The following is a 22,514-nucleotide window of genomic DNA, read 5'->3' as shown; positions in this document are numbered from 1 at the left end:
AGCAGGAATAGGGAGCTGGAGGGGAGGACAGGGCCAAGAGTCAGGGATCCTCTCCCTGGTGAGGATGCAGAAGGCCATCACGCCAACAGGGACAGGGCCAGCCAAAGAGTTTGAACTTGATCCAAACCCACCCCAGGGACAGAGAATTTTTGAGTATGTCATAGGACCTATATTTCAGAAAAATATATCTGACCGAGGAAAGTTAACCCAATTTCCTATTTTTCTGGATTTCTTTTTAGTTTATTTCTTTCTGTTTCACTGCAAAGGCCTAGATGTTGAACATGAAAGACCTTTTAAAGTGGAGGGAAAGGAGACGAAAGACACTTATTTCTTCTCCTATGGTAGGGTCTTAAGTATATGCTTTATCTTCCCCACTAGATAAAAAGTTTCTTGACACCAGTGGCCACAGCTCACTCAGGACCCCCTGCTGCTCTGTGGCCTGTTCCCGACATGCTCCCTACCAGCGGGCCTAGCAACTTCTGGGGGCTTTCCCTTGACGTCCCCCATGGAAGCACAGGATGAACTTTAGGACCACAGAATGTCAGAGCTTGAAGAAATTTCTTCCAATCTCAGAGCTGGAAATGGAAAGGGATGTGAACAGGATGAAGCAATGAGTCCACGATAGATTCAAGACAAGAATCCAGATGGGCTAATTCCTGGTCCAGTGTTCCCTCATCCCAGAAATGGATTGTGATGGAAGAGAATATACCCAGATTCAGGCCAAGAGACAGGCCTGTAAAACCAACAGGGCTCAACAGACCCATGCTGGATTCACACAAATGGCACCAGACAAGCACAGAGCAAGGGTGCCTACCTGCGCATAGCCTGTCCCTGCAGCCTCCTGGCTGGTTTAAAATGTGAGACTAATCCGACAGCAAAACTACCCCTTCCATTCTCCCCGGAATGTTCCAAGCTACTGGAAGCCTTGGTGTCACAAGATCAAATTACAAATGGCTTTGTGTTTCATGAATTTCAGAATTCTGCAAGCCAAAGAAATGGAATTGGCTTTTAATATATACCCAAAATAATTATTTTAAAATTCCTAATCCTTCCAGAATCACAAAAGGGGAGAGTGGGGAGAGACTCTGGACCCTCTCTCATCCAATTTTTCTTTGTACATGTGGGAAAGAAAACTGAGGCCTGGCAGGACAAAAGACTTGAGATTTGCCCAGACTGGTGTTTACAGCATCTCTTTAGAGCCAAGGTCACAGCTCAGACACCCAGAGGACAGGCAGGTAATGGAGTAAGCAAGGCTGGGTGCAGGAAGGGGAGGGGGCACGATACAGAGTGAAAAGGGCTCTGGTGGGTACACTGAGAGTGGTCCCCACGCAGTTCCAGAAATGGTTGCTATGGGCACAAATAGGCTATGTTACAGGGAAGTTTTCCCAAAAAACCCCTGAAAGTCAGAATTTAATATGAAATCACTACCTTTTAAAAAAGGTTGAGACCTGAGTCAAGATTTTTAAACTTTCTGCCAGAAATATGTGTCTGTGGGCAGAAGGTGGCAGGTGGGCCTCCGACCTGTGACCTCTGGCCCAGAGGATGGAGGCCAAGCACAAGGAGGCCAGCATAGGCCCCTCCTCTCACTGCCTTTTCTCCCTGTGAGTCTGTCTCTTTATGCCTGAGTGTGACAACGCATCTTTTTAGTCATCTGGGAACTTACAGAGCTGAGTCTCTACTTTCAGCTCTCTTGCATCAGGTCGAATCACCTACATGCAAATAATTCTGACCTCTGTGGGTGAACCTCTTGGGCTCCATAAAGATTTCCCCAGCTCAGCCTTGGTTTCCATCAGTGTAAAGTATTAGATCACCTTGACATAAGACATGTGCATATGGACCAAAACAGAATGTGACCGGCTGATCCCAGCATTAATAATCTGGTAGCCCTGTATGGGTACAGTGTTTTCCATGGAACAGCTGAAGGACAGCCATCTGGCTCGAGCACGCTAGAAAACCCAAAGAGAAATGAAAAGAGCATCCCTTCACATTTACCCTCAAACCCTGCTGTTGAAAATTAACAAGACATCTTTGAAATTGCTCCAAATAGAAAAGTAATTAAAAGAGGAAAGCCTGGTCTCATCTCATTCTGTTTCCAGCACTGGAAAGAACCCACCTGAGGCTGTAAAATCCCTCTGGGTAAGTAGCTAACAGGCCTGACACCCAGATGCATATTTACATTGACGTTTATACTAATAACATCTCACTCCTTATTTGGAAAAGCCACAGGAAGCAAAAAGGCTTCATTTGGGAGCTCTGTAGCATTGGATAAAAGGCATTTCAAATGGTTTTCACACTCCAGCTTTGTATAGCCTACACTGCGAGATTCTGGAGAGATAACCTTATTGGTCGTCTCATCCTGCACAGAACCCTCTAGCTGACGCTGCGTCCAGCTAAATCCTTCAGTGACCCTAAGCTCTGAAAAAATTATGGTACCCTGCTCTCCGTCCTTACCCATGTCTGTTATTCAAAGCACACTCCAAATCCTAACACAAACAAAACTTATGCTATGAGAAACTCAAGATAGCTTTTCCTAGATATCTAAGGTTGAAAAATTCTGGATAAGTCCATGACGTTGAAACTTTCTTCATTTTTGTGGTGCCCTGTTTTGGGTGTCCCAAGCCTGGGTCCAGGCTGTCTGTTTGGCAACAGAGTACCAGCCTTGCTGAGACAGGGCCTCAGTGAGGAGAATGCGCTGCCTGGGCTGCCTTGTGACAGGAACACGTGAGCACTTCTGCAGAGGCCATCTAGTTCAATGACCCACACCTGTAGCAAGGTGTGAACCTAATCCCAGGAATTTCAAATACACCACGTACTGCTTTATTATTTCAATTGTCTATCGGTAAAATGAGCACCTAACCCCTTGGTGACTTTAATAATCGCCAAGTAAAGGAAAGTACACTTCGAAACCTTTTCCTAGGACTCCTGGATTCCACTGTTGAACTGCATCACTGGTGGCAAGTCAATTTGCATGTATTTCAAAAAACTTACCTAAGATGGTTTCAGGAGCCCAGCATGATCAATTACCCTTGGCAAAGTAAGGAAATGCATGTTCTAATTAGTTAGGTATGCAAAACACAATGAGCATTGGACTTGAAACAAAGGAAGAGATTTGGAAAGTTCAGGTAAAGGTTCATCAATTAGCTCCCAGAGAAATGAATTAATTGCTTCTGCTTTTTGTCCCCCCATTTAGTTCCACAAATATGTTACAAGCCAGCGCTTTCCCTCCGGCCTTTCCGCCATGTCTCTGAAGTTCCCTGTTTCTTCAGTGATGTGCTTCCCCTTGCCCGGCTCAATGGCCCCTGACTACGGATGTGGCCAGAACATCCTCCAGGGTGCCTAATTCACGGATAACTAGTCTGAACTAAAAACATAATCCACTCAGGGTAACTGACTCTATATGAAGTTAGCTTAAAAAAATAATGTCTACCCTGGGCTTCACGGATTTGTATATGACATGATTATTTCTTAAGTCAAATGGAAATCACAGGAGGTCTAATCCCCTTTAAGGTGTGTAGGTCGTCACTGGTAATTCTGATGGCAAGGAGGAAGCACGACAAACTCCATAAACACATGACTGTTACTTTGACCCACAGCACAGAATTTCAATGGAATTATTCTAAAATGTCCCTCAAACAGAGCGAAGTGTTCGTCCCTGGCACCAAGGACATTCGAGGCCCTCCACGAGCTGGCCCAGACACCTCCACTGCCTCAATTACTGCTGTAATCAAGGAAAAGAGACTAAAATAAGAAGGTATTTCTGCCTGGCGAAGCTTCATAAACATGTTCAAGATACACATTACGTGCTCTTATATGGAGTGTAAATTGGTACAAACTTTCTGGAAAGCTAGTTGGCAATATGTTTAAACACTCGGACCCAGTAATTTCACTTCCAGAGTTAACTCTAGACTAATCAGCAAGACAGACCAAGATTTTCTATAAGGAAGTTTATCACGGTGTTACACACATGAACAAATTGAAAAGAATCCATGTCCACCGTTAGCGAATCGGTTAAATAAATTATATTAAAATCCAAGGTTAAATATCACGAAGCCATTAAAAGCGGTGTTTACCAGGGACTGCGGGGATGGAGAAATTGGGAGATGTTGATTAAAGTGTACAAAGTTTCAGTTATGCAGGATGAATACGTTCTGGAGATCTAATGTACAGCATGGTGATGATAATAGCGGACAACACTGTACTATTCTTGAAATGTTCTAAAAGGATAGATCTTAAATCGAATCTTCTAAGCACACACACACTAATGCTAATATGAGGTCATAAAAATGTTAATAACTTGATTGTGATAATCATTTTGCAATATGTCAAAACATCATGCCATATGCCTTAAATATACATATTTCTGTCAGTTATACCACCATAAAGCTGAAGAAAATAAATAAAAGGGTGTTTAAAACAATTATTTAAAGATATGGCAAAAATGCCCATCATATGAGTAGGTAAAACTGGCTACTTTTTTTTAATAGTTTTCCCAATTTATTATACTCTTATAATACAAAATAGTTTTAAAAAGAAAAAAAATGGATGATTCTCACAATACTTTATAAATGTAAAGTGTTATTTAATCATAACGGATTTTTACAGGAAAGCCAGCTTCTTGTTGGTAAACTGAGAGGCAGAAAGTGAATTTTGTTAATTTTTTTTTTTTTTCTGCCTTACGCGGGCCTCTCACTGTTGTGGCCTCTCCCCGTTGCGGAGCACAGGCTCCGGACGCGCAGGCTCAGCGGAAAGCCCCTAATTTTTAATAATAGTTTCAGAAAGACATAACAGTGGAATCTTCGTTTCTAGCCAAACTGAAAAATCAGCTTCCCATTCGATGGATCTCGTTTTAAAATGTACAAAAGGGGGCTTTCCCTGGTGGCGCAGTGGTTGAGAGTCCGCCTGCCGATGCAGGGGACACGGGTTCGGGCCCCGGTCCGGGAAGATCCCACGTGCCACGGAGCAGCTGGGCCTGTGAGCCATGGCCGCTGAGCCTGCGCGTCCGGAGCCTGTGCTCCGCAACGGGAGAGGCCACAGCAGTGAGAGGCCCGCGAAACGCAAAAAAAAAAAAAAAAAAAAGTACAAAAGGAAGCTGCAATAAAGCAAGGCCCATAAAAAAGTCATTTGTCTGGACCTCCCATTCACATCCAGTGCAGCCCTCGCTGGCTATTAAGGTAACTCTTTGGAAAGAACATACTCCCCTCTCTGGTAATCAAAATGCGTCTTCTCGTCCATCTGTCTCATAATGAGAAGTCATAATCTTCTTTTTATGACATCACTATAAAAGACATCAATAGAACAAAACAATACATTGCTCCTGGTAATAATAGTGTTTGTTATGGAAATAGTAAAATGTTCCCATGTAGGTGCAATCCGCTTTAATTAAGGCTTGTCGAAGAATACATTTTCCAAACATCTAAATCAGATATTGCAGAACCATGAACTTGATGTCTTGGGGGGGGGAAAAATGCACCTCAGGGATTAAGCCTGGGGCTGAATCAATTTTCTTAAGAGCCTGCATGGCTCAGGACATTTGTAATGGAAGCTAAGCCCAGCTTCTCACTTTTAAGTTCAGGCTAGGAGTCAAGGACTGAATTTTTTGAGCTTAGAGTTTGGGGACTGATGGGGCCCAAAGACTGTGTGAAGTTTTCCCCCTCAGCCTCCTCTGCGGAGCTCTCCTCCTGAGTGGACCCCAGTCTAAGCAGAGGGATGGTACTGGGAGCCGATGGATCCCCATCACAGACTCCAGGGTCCAGGAAGTTTCCAGAAAGAGGGGAATGAGGTAATGTGGACCCAGTCAAATTCTAAGGAGGAAACCATAATTTTCTTTTCATATTATCTAAACTTTTAATATAAATTCCTTCTCAAGAATTAAAAAAGGTAACACGAGTGTCCCATAATTTTCAAAACGCTACTAAAAGGTACAGTAAAAACTAATCTTCCCTACAGCCGTTGTAGCTTACACCTTGTAGGTAGCCAAGGGGAGTCAGCCTGGCGTGGATCTTTCCACAATTTCCTCCATGCTCACAGAACAAACACAGGCGGTGTCATTGTTTGTTTTTATTAAAATCAGGGCATTTCACATGTATTACTCTGCAATTTGTTTTTCTCACTTAACAGCCCTCCGGGGTCAATAGCTACAGATCTAGGAAAACAGCATTTTCAAACATTCAGCTGTGCTCCCCTGAGTGCCCACCCTGTGCCAGGGTACACAGGGGTAAAAGCTGCCAAAAGGAACTCAATGGGGCCCCAACCACGAAGGAGCACACAGTCTAGTGGGGGGACAGATAGACACATACCGCCGGGAATGCCCCAGGTGAGGTGAGACACCGGTGTTGCTGAAGATCCCACTACATCTGCCCCAGAGAAAGGGTGAGGGAGGGCTTCACAGACAAAGTAGCGGTTGAGCCGGGTCTAGAAGGGTGAATGGATCTCATCAGGCGGACAAGGATAAGAAGGGCATTCCAGGATGCAGGAACAGCTTGTACAAAGGCACAGAGGCATTAAAGGAAACAATGAAAAGTCTGGTGGGCTTAGAACTGGGACTTTTCATGGGGAGTAGGGGGCAGAGACAGGAGATGGCGGGACAGATATTTAAGCTGGAGTCAGACTGGGAAGGGCCTTTATAGCAGAGCAAGGAGTTTACTTTTTATACCTTGGGTAATGGGAGCCAATGAAGGTCTAGAGCAAGGAAGGGGCCTCTGTCAGGTTTAGCCCATGAGAGACACTGCTGCAAGGTGGAAGGCGGGAAGGAGGAGGAACCTGGGCATCTACCCCTCTATCTGTGCTTCCTGTAGCAACTCTGGTGTGACTGCATCTCCTCTGCAGTCTCTAGAACTGCTCTAGCTCCCGCCCTACAGTCCCCGCTTCTAGATGTAGCAGCATCCCCTTCCCTTGTCGGTCCAGCCCTCGGGCTGCCCCCTCCATCCTCTGCTTGGCTTTGCCTCCCTGGCTCTTTCTTGACCCATGGAACCAATTCCCCGCTGGCAACTCTTTCTATGAAAATACTTAGAGTGTTTCTGTTTTCCACTGGACCCTCACTGATACACAGCACTTCCATTTTATCAGGATATTATAAGACCATTAAAATTGTTTTATAAATGTTTTAGTGTAGTAACGTTTATGCTATAATATGAAAAAAATAGCAAACTGCAGAACTGCCTATGATATTATTTCAACTATGTTTTCAAAAGGAGATTTTTTTTTTAAGACCACTAAGACAATGTTAATAGCTGTCTTTTGTTTGAGAATAGAATGATTTTTTTTCTTCTTTTAACTTTTCCATATGTTCATTATTTTCAATGATGAGCATATTTCAAAGTTTACTTTTTAAAGCTGTCATCTCCTGGCTCGAGTCTGACTGAGAACCAGGCACACAGCCCCTGCCCACCTGCTTCCCCAGCTGCCCACGCACAGGCTCGAAGGAGCTTCTGCCCTGTCCCCTACCTTGCCCGGGCCTCTTTCCCACCGCCAACCCCCCATGACCCAGAGGCGGGGAGTGAGGGGAACCTCCCCTCTAAGCATTAAAATCCCTCTTACTCCTTTGATGACCACGCCATTTGTCTAGGCAGTGGCCAGGCCCTGGCATGGGAACATAATCTTCCCCTGAAAGCTGATATCGCCACGCTGACTGCCATTCTTCACACCTACCCGCATCAGAGGGCAGGAAGATCACAGCGTCTGACCATGTCTCGGAGACACTGCAGGAGGCTGCTCGCACCCATCCTGGAGGAAGAGTAGAGGCTGCCCAGGCTTCCCTGGCCCCGGAGCCACCCAGGCCTCGTGCGGGCACGTGCGCTCTGAGGCTGGATGGGGAGCCTCACGAGTGCCTCCCCCTAGAGGCGTCTCAGATCTGGCCTGAGGCACCAGGCCAGGAGTCAAGTGGTCTGTATCAAGACACAGAGCTTGTAACCTAGTCTTTAGATCTGTGGGTTCTGTCAACCCTACCGTTCCTGAGAGCTTTGGTTGAAAAAAACAGCAGCTCAGCTCACACACACACACACACACCTGAACAGTTGCCCTTAACCCAAAGGTTTTCCAAGCCCCACCTTCATTACTTTGCTTTTTCAAAGCCAACTGCTCCCCAATTTACCAGCTGGTCTAATAGAGACAAAGACAGATTAGGTAATTAACAGCCCTTCCTGCTGTTGAGTCAAGCCCACAGCTGAAGCTCAGACCCAGTCCCTTGGGCTCAGAATGCCATCCTTACTGGCCCTCATTGAAGCCATTCTGTGGGCTGCAGAAAAACTCTCTGCAAAACAAATAAAAAATGAGAAAACACAGCATGAACTTTGGTGTTGCTGGATGCTCACAAACAGTCCTTCACTACATAAGTCCTCCTCCTAAATCTTCACGTGTTTCAGGAGCATCCTCTAACTCTCCCCATGCAATCTCCAGTGTCCGGTTCCAAGGACTGTCACCACCCACAGACAGGAAGATGCCATGCCACCAAGTGCCCGAGACAGTCAGAGCAGTCAACAGGGCAGGGAAGGTGCAGAGAAGGGGCAGTGGGTCAATCTGAGGGTTTGTCCCCTGAGCAATCCACCCTGGTTCTTGTAGGTGATCAGCCACTTCATCCACAATAAAAACTTTTTTATGACCTGGCTCTTATCTGATCCCAACATGGTGGAAATCAACAAAGTTATCTTTTGAGAGAGAGACATGGGAGAAGGGCTATGGAAGGAAGAGATCAGGAGCATCTCAAGGCAGAGCCTGAGACAAGGATTTGGAGCAAGGAATTGACTGGGAGGTGATCCCAGGAAACACCACAGGGGAGACAGGAAAGAGATGGAAGTAAGTTGCCAAACCAAGCCATTACAGTTTAATCCCCTGGGCAGCTCTGGGGGCTGGGACAGAGTTAGCCCACCCGAGTTGGGGTTGCAGCTGGGGTATATATATAGCACCTCCTGTCCATCAGTGGTTGAGGGCTACTGGGTGGGCTTGTGAATTCTCTGGCACTTCCTTCCTGCCCTGAAAATGCTCTTATCAGAGGGATGGCTGCTGGGTAGGGAAGTCAAAGAGCACCCCTGGTCAGGCCCCTGAGGCCACAGAGCCCCCAGGCCATAGTGGGGACTGAGAGGGAGTTCTGTTCAAGTTTATAGCATTATGAAGAGCAAATGGTGATAATATTATATAACAGGGGTTGTCAAACTTTTTCTGTAAAGTGTATAAACTAGTAAATATTTTAGTCTCTGTAGACCACAGGGTCTCTGTCACAACTACGTAACTCTGTTTATATAGAGCAAAAGCAGCCATGAATAATACATAAAGGAATGAGTAAGGCTGTGTTCCAATAAAACTTTATTGACAAAAACAGGTGGCAGGCCAGATTTGGCCAGCCTCTGCTAAATAATAATAACTATCTATTGGACATACCCTGTATTATATCTATGATCTGACTTAATCTCTAATGTTAGGTATTATTTCTCTTATTTCATAAACGAGTGAGCTGAGACTCAGGCTGGGTCACTCATCCAGTGACACCTGCCTGATTAGTGGGAAAAGCCAGGACCCTCACCCAGGACAAGCTGGCCCCAAAGCCTGTGTTAGTTCTCTATGCTAGCAAAATATCTACCAAATATTTACCAAATATTATCAAAATATTTACAGGGAGTTGCTAAAAATACAGAAACTTACTGTTAAGTGAAAATTTGTGATACAATATTATGTAAGCAGTATAATACTAACTCTATTTTTTTAAATACCCAAGAAGAGCTTGGAGGGGTATATACCAAGATTTTAGGTGATCCTTTCTGAGGGGTTATTAGCATAGATTATTTTTATTTTTACATTTTTCTCTAGTTTCCAAATATCCTACAATGGGCACATGTAACTTTACTAAAAAGAAAAGTTTAACTTTGTTTTTTTAACTATAGGTACAAGTGGGACCACAGAGGAAGAAGTCATTTAATCTCAGTGATTCCTGAGATGGGATATAGCCATCCTGTAATGCTGACAGAGGAGAGTATAAAACTTCTGTTTTTATTTATTTATCTTAAAAACTAAGAAAAATTTACATTCTACTAAGTCAATGCTCCAAATGACCCTGGCACCCTATTTAATTCATACGTCATATGACCATGTGTCTAGGACACATGGAATCCTGTTGGGAAACAGAATTCCCCAACAAGATGGCTTGACAGTGATGTCCGGGCTTTGTAGATAATTTCACTGTATTGTAAATTATTTTGCCATCTATTGTATTTTGTGTGTACCCAGTTAAGTTATAGGTTGTATTATCTGGTGTTTATTTGAAAATGGACAAATGGTTTAAAAAATTTTCTGCAAAGAAGTATCCATCTGGGGCTTCCCTGGTGGCACAGTGGTTAAGAATCTGCCTGCCAATGCAGGGGACACGGGTTCAAGCCCTGGTCCAGGAAGTCCCCACATGCCGTGGAGCAACTAAGCCCATGCACCACAACTACTGAGCCCACATGCCACAACTACTGAAGCCCGTGCGCCTAGAGCCCGTGCTCCACAACAATACAAGCCAACAATACAAGCAAGGAGAAGCCCGCGCACCTCAATGAAGAGTAGCCCCCATTTGCCACAACTAGAGAAAGCCCACACGCAGCAAAAAAGACCCAATGCAGCCAAAAATAAATAAATACAATAAATAAATTTTAAAAAGAAAGAAAGAAAGAAATATCCAGGTGAAGATAATATAGTAATACAGACACAAGTAGACAAGAAAAGGAAAAGGTGGTACTTCTGAGTATGAATCTTTTTCATCCACAGTGCAAGGTGGTATGATGATACTCTACAATGATGACATTCTAATCAAATTACAGAGGAAGTCAGCCCCCAAAAAACCATTTAAATTACAAGGGTTCTGTTTGAAATGTGACTTTCCAGCCACTATTATAAAGATAACCCATATACCCTAAACACACATAGGCTTGGCTTTTAAAGTGTAAAGCATCCAGAATATAGGATTTTTAAGAATTTCTCATTTTTCCTGCTGCAACAACAGGGGTGAAATTACACAGAGCTACAATATGGCAATATGGCGATAAATTAAATTGCATTCTTTGTCAGAAATACATTTGGAAGACACCCAGAAGTTTTTATGTGGGAAAACTTGGGGAAAATTATTATTTAGGTAATATCAATGTTTTGCCAGGCAGTTGAATTAAAGTGCAGATGTTTCTGACATGTTCCATTTTATGGATTTAGATTTGAAGTATTTTATCTTAATGACTCATACAGTTGTCCAGGTTGTGCACTGCACACTCCAGAAGACATCACACCCATTGTAGTCTATGTGATGTGTGCCCCCTAACATTGTGCAGTGTTCTTTCTGGGGGCCCTGATGTAGTGACCTGGAATGACACGTGAAGAACTACTTTATATGAACGGTGAAAGTTATTGAAGAAGATACAGTCTCAACAATTAAACCTGTAACAGTAACTGTGTTTTACAGGAACACTGTAGAAACACAACCACTAAAATTGAAAAGAGATTCCACAGTGGGGTTACAGAGCTAGTGTCACACATGAAATGCATTCACGGCATCATTCAGCTTATCACAGCAAAGAAATATAAGCTAGAGGTGCACACAGTGCCACAGAATACCACTGATGTAATTAAATATAAAAGGAAAAGGGTATTTGAGTAGTAGGATTTTCACAAAACTTCATGATATATAAGGTATGACCATGACATTCCTTTGGAACACCCAATGTACTTGAAATAGTTATTGAATGAACTAGAAAATGCATGAGGCAGCTTTCCTTTACAAACAGATAGGGTATGACCTTTCCTGTGATGATAAATGGCTCTCAGCAGTGTGCCACAGGTATATAGTTTTAAAAAAATAAACATATTTAATCTGACCCTTCAAGGTCAAGAGTGAGTGATGAAGTAACTCTTTTCCAAAGAAATTCAGGTGCAGAAGAGCATTTTTGAAAGCATTTCCATCACTATGTGTTTTCTTGCCAATCCACTTGGTTATCAACTGTAATAACGTTTACATATGCACACTTAAAACAGAAGTCTCTCTAGCCTGCTTAAAAATCTTCCAAATGAAGTTTCAATGGGTTTGGGACCCACTTGTTTAAAAATGTAAAAATGGAATACCTTCTAATTAGTTTGCAGGAAGAACTGCCTGACACCAGGAGGATGGAAATTTACTAGCCCAATTCCAATAAAAACCTTTGAATAATTGATTGATGGCATTGACAAATGAGAATCATAATTAAGTAAACACAGCCACAAATGCCCTCTTCCATTTGGATCCACACCTCTTTGTGAGGATTCCTTTACAACTCTGGCAGCCAGTAAAATTAAGCACTGTTTTTAGACTGAGCTTCAAACTTCAATACCTTGCTGTATCATCTAGTGTTAAAATTTCAAAACTAATGAAGCATATCCAGTCTTAATCCTTACTTTAAAATAGTATTACTAATTCCCGTGGCAGCAAAAAGGCTTTCTGTAATGTAATTTAGAATATTATTATCTATGTCATATTGATATCACACTTTTAAATTTTCTATTTTTGTGTCTATTACATAAGATAATACATATATAAATTACTTATATGCTTATATATAATACGACATATATAAGGTATAGTATAGTAGTATATTTATAAGTACATATAAGTTAATAATACATACACAGTATAGTAATACATATATGAATTATAAATAAATAAACACATAGAAAAAAGTTAGGATTTTCATCCCATCTGAATGTGCAGTAGGGGAGGGGCAGGTATGGGTTTATTGAAGGGGTGAGCTTTAAAGCAAGAGTAGCACCTAAATCATGATTGCAACTAAATCATGGATGGAGAAACACAAAGGTCTTTATCCAAACTTAATATTCCTTCAGAATCAGATGGGGGTGGGCCTAGAGCAAAGGAGAGGATGTTGCCCTTTCTATAGCAGGATCCTGTAGAAACTCATTTTCCTGCAAGATGAGAGAGGGTAGAAGGAGAGCTGGCTTCCAAGAGAGTGAGGTTCACTCTTCAGTAACTAATTCGCGGGGTGCTGAGTGTACAGTCCATTTCTGAGGGTGGGGATCACCCGGGCAGGGATGCCTCTGCATGACCTTATGGGCCATTTCTCTTGCTCTTACAAGGGGAAGTGACCTGCCCTTTAAGACCCAGTCCAAAGGTCCCTTCCACAATGCTTTCTCTAAGCCCTGGGCTGGAGGTGGGTTCTCATTCCCTTCAACTACCTGGGTCCTCAGAACGTGTTAGGGCAACTCTGAGGGAGGAGGGTCCTAGGTGTCAGGAGGGCTGTCACCCAAGGTGGGACAGGCAGTAAAAGCCCAGCAGCATGACAGAAGACTCAAGTTCAAAATCAAGAAGGCCATAATGAGCACCAAGTGTGTGGCGAGGTGGGAGAACACGTGGTGAGGTGAGTGGCTGGGACGATTACAAGGAGGGCGTGAGGTGGGAGGAGCTGGTCCAGGCAAGTAGGTCTGGCCAGCATCCCTGCACAGAAGACCCTCTCCACCCACCTGCGCATCCCATTCCTATTACTCAGTGCTTGAGGGATGGGGGAACCAAGTGGTATTCATATATACATTCACTCAACAGTATTCAGGAAAGGTCAGGTGCTGAGCCATGCTGGGTTCTTCCTACCTGATAATACAGTTATTTCCACTCTTATCTAAATTCTCCCATCCAACAGTGAGTTCCAGCAGGGCAGACCTCTAGCTCAGACTTGCAGCTCCATGGTGTCTAGAATATGGGCTCCCACAGGTCTGATGAAGAGAGAGAGGATCTGTGAGTCCACTGTGAACCCAAGGGACTTGAAGTGATCGTCCACTACCCTTACCACAGGCTCTTTCGAGGATTCGAGAAGCTGGCTTGATTACGGGATGAAACGACAGCTCTTTGCTCCCTCTCCCCATGCCCCCACGACTAATGTCTGTCTTCACATCAGACTAATTTGGAACGGTTGGAAAGAGCAAAAGAATACGCCAGGACAAGCTCTGAAGCGTCTTCCTTGCATCTACCGTTATCTGGCCCTCTGCTCTAGCCAGGGAATTCACGGGCCTTGAACCAAAAATCACTCTGTCCAATACCCAAGGGTCCCGTTTGTCAGGGTTTACAGCTTTTGGAGGGTTGTATGTGGAGCACTGAGGAGGGAGGGAAGGAGGGAGGGAGTGGGAAGGAAGGAAGGGAGGAAGGGGAAGGGAGGGAGGGAGGGAGGGAGGGGAGGGGAGGGGAAAGGACAGAAGGGAGGGAGGCATGGCTTGCCCAGCTGGCCAACCAGCCAACAGAATCACCCTGATCATAAGGGAGGAGGAAGCAAATCAGTCTCACATGTGACTGCTCCCAACACAGCTCTGGTTTTTATTTTTGTTTTGTTTGCGGTACGCAGGCCTCACTGCTGTGGCCTCTCCCGTTGCGGAGCACAGGCTCCCGACGCACAGGCTCAGCGGCCATGGCTCACGGGCCCAGCTGCTCCGCGGCATGTGGGATCTTCCCGGGCCGGGGCACGAACCCGTGTCCCCTGCATCGGCAGGCGGACTCTCAACCACTGCGCCACCAGGGAAGCCCACAGCTCTGGTTTTAACCTTCCGTCTGAACCTTCAGTCTTCCCTACCCACCCCCGCCACTCCCCCCTCCACATGATGTGAAGGTTATTTTATGTGTCAGCTTGACTACATCACAGCCTTCCCAAATTAGACATTATTTCTGGGTGTGTCTGTGAGGATATTTCTGGATGAGGTGAGCATCTGAATCAATGGATGCAGTAAAGTAGATCACCCTCCCCCATGTGGGTGGGCACCGTCCAATCTACTGAGGGCCTGAATAGAACAAAAATAGGAGAAAGGGAGGATTCATTCCCTCCCTGTCCGTCTACTTGAGCTAGAACACAGGTCTTCTCCTACCCTTGGACAGGGATTTATGCCATCGGATCCCCTGGTTCCAGGCCTTTGAACTAGAATTACACTGTTGTCTTCCCTGGGTCTCCAGTAGCTGATGGTGGGACTTCTAAGCCTTCATAGTCTCCTGAGTCTATTCCTCATAATAAATATACATTTATATATCCTATTGGTTCTGTTTCTCTGGAGAACCCTAATAGTCATATCAAGTTTCTTACTGAAAAACTTTACTGATGCTTCACCCTAGAAGTGAGGTCTGTATTCAACATCATCATTACCACCTGAGGAACATCTTAAACTCTGAATTCCCAAACCTACTGATTCTCTGGCAGGTGATTCTCACACACATTAAAGTTGGGGAAGTTTTATTCTATTCATTCAAAGTGCATACAGTAGGCACTTACTCTTTGCCCTACACTGTCCTAGGTTTTTCCTAAAGGTCTTCACTTTGTTTAATAGTCCTCTATCTGACCCCACTATTATATTGTAAATTTCTTGGAATGAAGGACAATGTCTTACATTCCTCTGTATCACTGAGACCCCAGGCACAGAGAAGCTGCTCAATAAATATTTTCAGCTTAAATGAATAAGCAAACTTATATTTCTATATCCCCAGAGAAGCTATATTTTTTTCATCTGAGAGTTTTCTTCCAAGAATTTAATAGAGAGAACCTGGAACAGGTCCCAGAACCAAAGGGTTCTGGTGCAAATATGGTCTGATCAGAGCTGGACTGTCACCTCCATGGTCTGCACAGCTTCCTTACATCACGTGGCCAAATGAAAAGTTAGCTGTTTTGAGGACCATGTAAGTATCAATATAAGTCTACAATTACTGAGCCGATTAGCAACTAGAGCTTAGATATTTTTCTTTCATGCAGCAGCTAAGTCATGCCTTTCCTATCTCCCCCATTGTGTACTTGTGAGAACCTGACTTTCGGATGTAATGCAGGACTTGTAATTAGGCATTCTTTCAAGAATCATTAATTGTCCATCTAACCTGTACTCAACATTCTTCTGCACTCTGGAGATACAGAAATAAAACACAGTCTTTGCTTTCCAGGAGCAAACAATGTTACAAGATCATTTATCTGCTACAGTTTTTTGGTTAGATTGAGGATGTCTCAGCATAGAAAAATCTTTTTGATAGTGTGCTGATTTTTTTCACCCAATGTTTCTGTGGCCCTTCCCAGCTTATTACCATAACAGGATCAGAAAATGTCATCAAAGACCTTGTTTAAAAACGGATAAATAGTTCAGGAGCAAGGACAGAAGTCTCTGGTGCCTGGAAAGAAAAATTCAGGTCCCACTGAATTCAAACATTTAATAAATCTCTACCTTGTATCAAAAATTTTGCAAGATACTGGGGATTTGGAGATTAATCAGGTACAACCACAATCCTCTAAGAACTGCCCAACTATGGTTGTGACAGGGACACAGCACACATGTACCGTTTAACGTGACAATGACCATTGGCCATGTCCAGGTCATATTTCTCCCTTGGTCTCCCGAGATCTTTGGAGAATTGTCTTTCATGTCTTTCATGTCCAAGTCACACACACAGGGAAGGCTAAGATTTGTTTGTAATAGAAGATGACAAAATATTTCAGAGATCATGATTGCCTTTTGCCTTGGGCTACATCTGTCCAAATTGAATTTATTCCAACAACAGGACAGCTATTACAGCAGCACTCTTTCAGCACTGTCATCTAATGAGATGGCTTTGGATACTATTAAAAGTTAAATCAGTCGATAAGTGAAATATTAAAATCACCAGAGAATTGGCCCTATGCACAAAATATTAACACTGCAAGATCTAAATCAAATGTTGAACATAAATTTAGCCAAAGCCATTAAAACAAAACTATGGACTCTACTGAATTTTGGAGCTGCGCCTGAGGAGAGTTTTTTCAAAAGCTGAGTTTTCCCTCTGGTTGGAACCTTGGTGTGAGGGAGCTACACGGTGAGGGCTCTCTCAGGATGCTTGACACTGGAAAACCTCTGGGAACCCACAACACTTAGGAAATGATGCATCAAATCACAGGGCAATGTGACAAGTTCATTACCTATTAATCACCTCACTCCCCCACTAGACCATGACATCCTTGAGGATAGGGACTGGTTGTCACCTAGCTCTGTACACCACCCAGCTCTTAGCCAGTGTCTGCCACAGCATAGGTGCTCACAAAATGTTATGTTCAATCTCCTTCCCACGATATCCTCTCCCTCCCTCTCTCTCTCTCTCTGTCATTATCCCATTATCTCAATATCTCTTGCTCTTTCTCCCTCCCTCCCTTCCTCCTTTCTCTCTCTGGGTCCTCTAAGAGTTCCCTGTCAAAGTCACATGCATCTTTCAAGGCCCAGTTCACCCCACCTCTTCCAAGAACAGTCTCTGATCCCAATGTCAGAATCACTCTCTCTTCCACAATGAATCCCTCTGCCCATGGCTTGAGATATGAACATTTGTTGGACCATTTTTTCCAGCCTGACTCAAATTACAGTTACCTGTACAAATGTGTGTCACTGTCTTTTTTTAGGTTCTCCCAGATTTTGATCCTGAGATAAGGATTCAAGTTCAAATGGTTTATTTGGCAGGTAGAGGGAACATTGGAATGGGAATGGGCTAGTGGTACAGGAAAGTGAGGCAGTCAATAAAAAGTATTGTGTTAAGCCAATTACCAGGAGGTGACTGGTTCCTCATTCCAAGCGAAAACTCTGGGAAATGGTATAAAACACACCCCTAAGAGTCCACCTGAGGGGTGTGAGAGCTGGGGTATTTATACACCAACTTCCAGAAATACATATTTGAGGGCTACTCCCAAAGGCTGCTCCCCAGCATGTCCAGACTGCCAGTAGCAGGGAGAGAGTATCCTTCTGTAATCCCAGGGGGAGAAACTTCAGACACAGGGTATGCTATGTGTCCTCTTCAGATTCATATGTTGAAGCTCTAACCCCTAATTTGACTGTATTTGGAGATGGAGCTTTTAAGAGGTAATTAAGGTTAATCAAGGTCAGAAGGGTGGGGTCCTAGTCCAATAGGATTAGTGGCCATAAAAGCAGGGAAGAGAGAGATCTCTGTCTCCATGTGCACACAACAAGGAAAGGCCATGTGAGGGCACAGAAAGAGGCAGCCATCTGTAAGCCAGGAAGAGAGCTCTCACCAGAAAATAAATTGGCAGGAACCTTGATCTTGAACTTCCTACCTTCCAAAACTGTGAGAAAATAAATTTCTTTGGTTTAAGCCATCTAGCTATGGTATTCTGTTAGAGCAGAGCAAACAGACTAAGACAGCTGTAGTGCACAGAAAGGTCAGAGGAACCCAGGAGGGGCAATGAACACATCTGTTTCTGTGCCTCTCACAAGACGGAGCCCAAGGCAGGGACATGCAGTGCTGTTTTCCCTGAGCACCAACCAAAGACAGAAGAGAAGCAACACTTACTGAGTACTTACTACATGTCAGGCACTGTACCAGACATTTAAAAAAATTTATTTTATTAAGGCATCATTTACATACAGTAAAATGCACACAGTTTCAGCATACAGTTCGGTAAATTTGACAAATGTGTATACCCAAGTAACTACCCCCCACAATCAAGATATGGAAACATTTCTATCACCCAGAGATTCCTCTCTCCAGTCAATCTCCACCCCCACCCTGGCCCCAGGTTACCACTGATTTGATTTCATTCACTACTGATTAGATTTTTCTCTCCAAGAGTTACAAACAGAATCACACTGTACGCAGTCTTTTGTGTCTGGCTCCTTTTTCTCAGCATAATGTTTTCGAAAATCATCATTATTTTAAGAATAATGTAGCATATATCAACAGTTCATTCTTTTTATTGCTGACTAGAATTCCATTGTAGGAATATCTCATAATTTGCTTATTTACTGGCCCACTGATGGACCTCTGGGTTATTTCCACTTGAAGTTATTATTAGTAAAACTTTTATCAATATTTGTGTATAAGTGTTTGTGTAGACACTTGTTCTTTTCCTCTTGAGTAGCTTCCAAGGAACTGAATTGTTGGGTCATATGGTAAGTATATGTTTAACTTTACATGTAAGTGTATGCTAGGTATTTTTAACTTACCTCATTTAATTTTTTGACCACCCAACAATAGGAGTATAATCATTCTCTCTCTTTGAGTAAGTACACTGAGGCTCATAGAAGGTGAATGACTCACCTAAGCTCCTATAGCTTGTAAGGCCAGATATGGAATACATGCCCAAGTTTTATCTAGCCCAAAAAATTTTGTGGTTTTTTTCATGATACCATCTTGCTTTTACTTTTTTTTAAAATTTATTTATTTATTTATTTTTTTTTTTTTTTTTTCCCGTTCCGCAGGCCTCTCCCTGTTGTGGCCTCTCCCGTTGTGGAGCACAGGCTCCAGACGCGCAGGCTCAGCGGCCATGGCTTACGGGCCCAGCCGCTCCGCGGCATGTGGGATCTTCCCGGGCCGGGGCACGAACCCGTGTCCCCTGCATCGGCAGGCGGACTCTCAACCATTGCGCCACCAGGGAAGCCCTGCTTTTATTTATTGACTCAGCAAAGAGGACTGGGTGTTGAATCCCTCTCCCCCGCCAAAAATAGATAAAGAGTTACTTACATCCTTCTAATGTCTAAAAGTGTCTGGTTCAGGAAAGGCTGAGTGACCATATTGGAGTAAAGGAACTCCAGGGAGAGGGGGAAAGATGGTTACAGAGGCAGAAACCCTGGCTGGACCTGACCTGGGACAAGCACAACGATACTACTACTTAACCACAACTAATATACCTACCAGTGTGGAGTTCATGCTTTTGAAATTTATAATTGATTGTCTACAGCCTGTCAGGCTGAGATACTACCTATGAACAATGAGCATGAAGGAAGCAGTCAGTTTTTGTCAGTCTGTGTGTGAGAAAGGGTTTTTTAAGTCAACACCCAAGCTGCCAAGTGAGGTTAAGGTAGAGAATAATATCAACCTGTATGCTGACCAAGGTAATCTGATCAATTAAAGCAAAGTAAATACCCCTCCACACAGACCTCAGAACTCACCTACTGGAGAATCAATTCACTGGAATAAGGAAATAAAGGAAACGGTTGGGGTTAAGTTCAAATCTTTAGAAGAATTCTTAAAGGAGGAATTGGCCTGTATGGCAAATCTGTTACTGCTAAAGATGCAAACTTTGGCTAATGTCCAGAAATAGAGACTATTAAAAATGCATTAGAAGGGTCATGTTTACATTTCTGTAGTCAACTAAAAGCCTGTGCTCATACAAAATGGGGTGCCCTCTGTATATTATAGTCTTTAGTGTCCATCAATAAGCGATAACGTGCTTGAATTCCACAGAATTGCCATTCTTGGAAAAATGGAGAATGTTCCTTGAGTTCATGGCCAGTGTGTGGGATTAAAACAACAGCAACAACAACTAGGAGTCATACGTGTTTGTCTGACCCCGTCCCACTGCTGTGTCACATGACTACTCTAGGTCTCAGCCTTGCCCCCGTAACGAGGATAATAATCTCTCTGCTACTTACCCTGTGAGATGCTGTCACGAAGAAATATGTCCTAAGGTGCTTTGGAAATAAGAGATCTTTCAGTAATGTGAGGTTTTTAAAATACTTAAGTGGTTTAAATGTTTATGCTTTTCTGTTTACATTGTTAATTGTTAAAATGTACTTCTGGGGCTTCCCTGGTGGCGCAGTGGTTGAGAATCTGCCTGCCAATGCAGGGTACACGGGTTCGAGCCCTGGTCTGGGAGGATCCCACATGCCCCGTGAGCCACAACTACTGAGCCTGCGCGTCTGGAGCCTGTGCTCCGTAACAAGAGAGGCCCGCGAACCGCGATGAAGAGTGGCCCCCGCTTGCCACAACTAGAGAAAGACCTCACACGGAAACGAAGACCCAACACAGCAAAAATAAATAAATAATTTTTTTTTAAAAAAGCTTTAAAATGTACTTCTGGCAGATGGAACACATAATCCCTTTCCCCCTCAAGAGATCATTTAAATGACAATTAAAGAATTCTTAAAGTATGAAGCCACAGAGTCAAAGGGACTAGTAAAGGATACCACGGGAAATGAGAGAAGTCAATTAATTTCTGAAGCTGGAGAAGAGGCTAAGGGTAGCTGTACCCAAGGACTGCCGAGATGAAGATTCACGGGAGTCCAGGATGAGGAGGTACCAGGTCCAGTGAAGGCACATTCAGTCTCTGGATCAGATGCACAGACCCCAGGGAAGTGGTCTACAAGACGATTTATTTGGGTATGGGAAGGAAATATTAGAACTTCTATTTATAATTTTCTTAAAACAATAAATAAAAACAAGCTGTACTAACATTTAATACATATGCTGATGGGGAGCAGTACATGTAAAGTACTCCTGCATAAATGCACAAAGATGGACAAGAACGAAGACAAAGCTAGTTCAACAGAAATTGAACCAGAGAAGTTACAGCCTGTTTGCCAGCCTAAGGGACAGAGGCTGTAAGCAGGGGTACTACTCAAGAGTCTACATACCAAACACGGGAACACTCTGACCCCTTTCTCTGTCCAGCGAAATACCTCCCATGCAGGAGATTAGAGGGCACTTCTAACGGAAGTGAATCATTCCACCCAGGGTACCCCAATGATAAGGTGAGTTTGCAACAGTTCCACTTGTTGACAAGCCCTCTCCCTGACACAAATCCACAGAGAAAACTCCATTTCACTTTGAAGTCCACTCTGAAATATTAGCAGACAACCAGAGATAAGCAGAAATTTGAGGAAAGCCTCTAGCATGAAGGATGGGGACCAAAATAAAGAGCTTAAAGGGGTCATATAATGTTGGGGGAAGGAAAGGAAAAAAAAAAAAAAGTCCAAGATAGAAGCGCTGGCCAATTCAGTTCTTGGTGAGAGCTCTCTTCCAGGCTTGCAGACAGCCACCTTTTCACTGCATCCTCACGTGGCTTTTCCTCTGAGCGTGCACAGAGAGAAAGAGAGCTCTTGTGTTTCTTCCTCTTCTCATAAAGGTACCAGCCCTATCAGATTAGGCCCCCACTTTTACGACATCGTTTAACCTTTATTACCTCCTCAAAGGCCCTATCTCCAAATATATTCACATTGGAGATTAGGGTTTCTATCAATAATATGAATTCTGGGGTGACACAAACATTCGGTCCATGACAAAAGGCATCAGTAGTAGCAATAGGATATTGATAACCGACACGCGTGCAGCATTTTTTGGTTTACAAAATACTCTCACATCCTATTTATTTTCGAACCTCTCAGAAGAAGGTAAGGAGTAAAAGGATTATTACATCACACTGGCTGATGAAAAGCCCTCAGGATTTTTTAAAGATGCAATTAAACCAGCTACCTTTCAGGAACTTTTAATTTCATACATATATAGGTTGGATTTCTTTATAAAAAAAGAAAAAAATCACATTAAATATGTATGTGAAACTCATTTTCCCATTCTAGCGAAGGCGAGTTGGAAAAGTTGAATAATTATTTTCTCTCTCTCACTTTCTTTTTTCTCTCTTCCCCACCCAATGCTAAAGCGTCTCCATTTTCAATGCTATGCTCCATCAATTAGATGCAGTACGGGTGTCATGCCCCCCTGCAATTTGTATCAGACCTCACAGGGCAAACGCGGTCATCTGGGGCTGTGCAGGGTGGGGTCACACACAGCCACTTGGGGCTTAGAGGTCTGGGTG

This window comes from Lipotes vexillifer, unplaced genomic scaffold (genome assembly GCF_000442215.2).
Source record: "Lipotes vexillifer unplaced genomic scaffold, Lipotes_vexillifer_v1.1 scaffold604, whole genome shotgun sequence".
Lineage (NCBI taxonomy): Eukaryota > Metazoa > Chordata > Mammalia > Artiodactyla > Lipotidae > Lipotes > Lipotes vexillifer.
Note: the sequence above shows the minus strand (reverse complement) of the source record.